Here is a 3,511-nt window from a genome sequence, read left to right as displayed (position 1 = left end):
TAACTTAAGAAAGGTCCTATCTGTCATAAGCAACACTAGGTGCATGGGAACTATAAAAGGATAAGTTACAAGTTGTATGATTTGCAGGTGTATAATTGTCCAAAGTGTGAAAATGGAATGGTTGTGGGCTGGCTCTGTTAGAATTAAGTAAAACAAAAATTATGGGGTCAGCTTTAATGGTAATTAAGTTGTGTGATTTGTTTTTAATTCTTAATGGATATGAAGGTCTTAAGGTGTTCATTAAACTATTATCTAAAATAAACAGAATTTGATGGCTGGAGCATGGTTTTGTAGTATGTTGTAAGTATACTACTCAACTTATAACTTGAGAAAGGCCCTATCTGTCATAAAGCAACACTAGGTACATGAGAAATATAGAGAGATAAGTTATAAGTTGGGTGATTTTATAGGTGTATATAAACCTCAATTATGAAATTGAAATGGTTCTAGGGTGGCTCTGATGAAGTTGAGTGAAAAATAAGAAAATTATAGTGTTTTTGAAAAAATGTAGGATACGGAAAGAATACAGAAGGCTGAGATCCCCAGAGAGCTGCAACCAAACCCTAGGGGGGTTGTGTGGAAGAGTGAAATGAGGACTGAGAGGTTTGTTTGAAAGAGATGAAGAATAGTCTAAGGTTTGGAGGTGCCGACAAGAAGTATGGACAACAAAAGGTATAGTGGGTCGGACTAGAAGTTTGGGTTTACTAGAGAGAGATAAGGACTGATTGGGAGTGTGATGTGTAAACAGAAAAGTTTTTTGGAGTGGATTAAAGAAGATGAGTATTGGGCGGACAAATAGTGATAAATGTAGATTTTTGTTGTAAAAGTGAGTAGGGGATGAAGATTATGAAAATAGTTGGCGATGGAGAGGGAGGAAGTCTCGATTGAAGGATACATGACGATTGACGCAATTTGGGCTTTTTTGTTTTTCTTTAAGAATTTCAAGGTCTTCGTATAAGTCTAATTTAAGGAAATTTTTTTGGGGGATGTTGTGAATAAGTGAAACGTCTTCTGGGATATTAAGGGTGTGTTTGTGTTCTTTAAGATGTTGAGAGAAAGTGGAAGTATTTTCTCTTTTAGTGTGTTCTAGAGAACGTGAGGATAGTGATCTGCATGTTCTACCTATGTAAGAGGCATTGCAATCTGAACATTTTAATCTATACACTCCACTCCGATCCATATAATTGATGGGATCTTTGGAATTAGATATGTGTTGACCCAAATTGTTGGGTACTTTAAATGACACATGGATGTTTTCAACCGACCGTTGGATGAGATTTCGAATATCTCCAGAAAGACTTTCATGATAGTATGGAAGTGAAACGTAATTGGGCTTGATGGTGAGGTCTCTGGGGAACGCATTCTCCTGCAGGGTCTTAAGGCGTTTTTTACGGATGAGTTTGTTGATGATTTTGGGATCATATCCATTGTTGACTGCTATTTGTCTAAGTATGTTGAATTCTTTTTTGTAGTTTATGTCTGAAAGTGGAATGGTTTCTAAGCGGTGGATGTAACTGTGAAAAGCTGCATGTTTATGTGACATGGGGTGGTTGGATGAAAATGGAATTGTGTGATCAGTCTGTGTGGGTTTCCTATAGATACTGAAATCGAAGTGGTCAGTTAATCTGGTAATGGTGAGATCTAGAAAATTGATTGACATGGATGATTCTAGTTCCATAGTGAACTTGATATTGGGGTGAATTTGGTTAATTTTGGAAAGTAAATGTTCAGCTGAATTGGAATTACCTGAAATGAAGACTAAACAGTCATCAACATAGCGGAACCAATGGAGTATTTCAGGGTTTTTCATGATCTGTGTGGATTCTAAATGATCCATAAATACATCAGCCAAAAAAGGAGAGAGACAGCTACCCATGGCTAAGCCATCAGGTTGTCTATAGTATTTGTTGTTAAAAACAAAGAAATCTTGTTCTAAACAAAGTTGTAGAAGTTGGATAATGGATTTGGTAGTAGATGAAGTAATGGAGTTGGCTCTGAGAAGAGAATTAACCAGATTAATTGTTTCTTGTTTAGGGACAGACGTGAATAGATTGCTGACATCAAATGAAAGCATAGTAATGTTGGGGTGAAGATTGATGTGTTGTAAATTATTGACTAGATGACTAGTATTTTTGACTGAAATCGAGAAGTGAAGTTCGTCATGTTGTTAATAAGATTTAATATAAATTTTGATAAGATGGAGACTGGAGTGTTAATGAAACTAACAACTGGACGAATGGGAATGCCCTCTTTGTGTATCTTAGGTAAACCGTACAGCCTGGGTATCAAGGGGTTGCTTGGGATTTTTGGTTTCTTAGATTTACTTACAGGTTCTTTAAATGAGTTCTGGTCTTCTGCTGTCGGGGGAGTAATTATTTCTGATGCCGTTCGTTTTTACGATTGAGTGTCAGAAGTTTTGGAGGTTGATTTTGGCCTAGATTATTAATTTTGACGTTATCTGGTTGGATGGGAGTTTGTATGGGGTTTAAATAAATAATAGAAAAATATTGGTTGTTTCTTCCGACTTTGAACTAGTCGGTTGTGGAGAATTTAAATAATGGATAATTGATTGAATATTAGGGTGATAATTTTGGTTACAATTTGGATGAGAAATAGACGGTGTATTTTCAATAGATATTTGTGTTTGTATTATTTGTACACTGAGATGCTAAATGTTCTTGCTTTTCGCAAATGTAGCATGACTGTTTTTTCCTATGAAAAAAAAAATTGAATAATTGATTGTCATGATTAATTACCATGGAGTCCGGAATTTTTCAAGATTTTTAGAAGTAATGTAAGTATAAGGTCCGAAGCTCAAAATATGCTTTAATAAAGAGTAATTGTTGCTATTGTTGGAAAATACATTGGAGTTATTTGATGAATATCAATATTTTATAGTTCAGCTTCTATAATACTGAGGTATTGCTGGGCAGACGTTAAAAATTATGTCTTTCACTTGGTGTGACTAACTTCCTAGCTTGGATACGTTCGTGATTGATTACTATTGTTCCATTATCTGTTTTATTAGGATCACTATTTGTAGCTATGGCTTTTAAATAATCTTCAATTTTAGTATTTGAAAGTAAATTGAACAAAATGCTTTTTTTTTTGTTTTTTGCTTGAGAATTTTTTGTTAGAATAGTTTACAGCAGTAGAGTATAATTTTGACGTATTGGTTGGATGAATTATTAAGTCCAGAAATTCCTTCCCCTGGGTCCTGCATATTGGGTCTATGTTATCTGATTACGGTCCTCGTACTTGAACAGGTTTATTAGTAATAAGCAAATTAATTAACTTTACGTTAATATTTCTGGTCGTTGTTTGCTATTTGTTGATGAGATATTAATAAAAAGATGGTCTAACTTACAGTAAAACTTGTCCAGAAATTACTTTACTAAATTACACTATTTAAAAATAAACACTCTAATTACTAGCGATAAGGCAAACTGGAATTTAATTATATTTGGCATACGACTTCCTCGTTCGAGTGCTAAAACAAGAATCAAATAAT

The sequence above is a fragment of the Diabrotica undecimpunctata genome, chromosome 7 (genome assembly GCF_040954645.1).
Source record: "Diabrotica undecimpunctata isolate CICGRU chromosome 7, icDiaUnde3, whole genome shotgun sequence".
NCBI classification, from domain to species: domain Eukaryota; kingdom Metazoa; phylum Arthropoda; class Insecta; order Coleoptera; family Chrysomelidae; genus Diabrotica; species Diabrotica undecimpunctata.
This window is presented reverse-complemented; position numbering follows the sequence as displayed.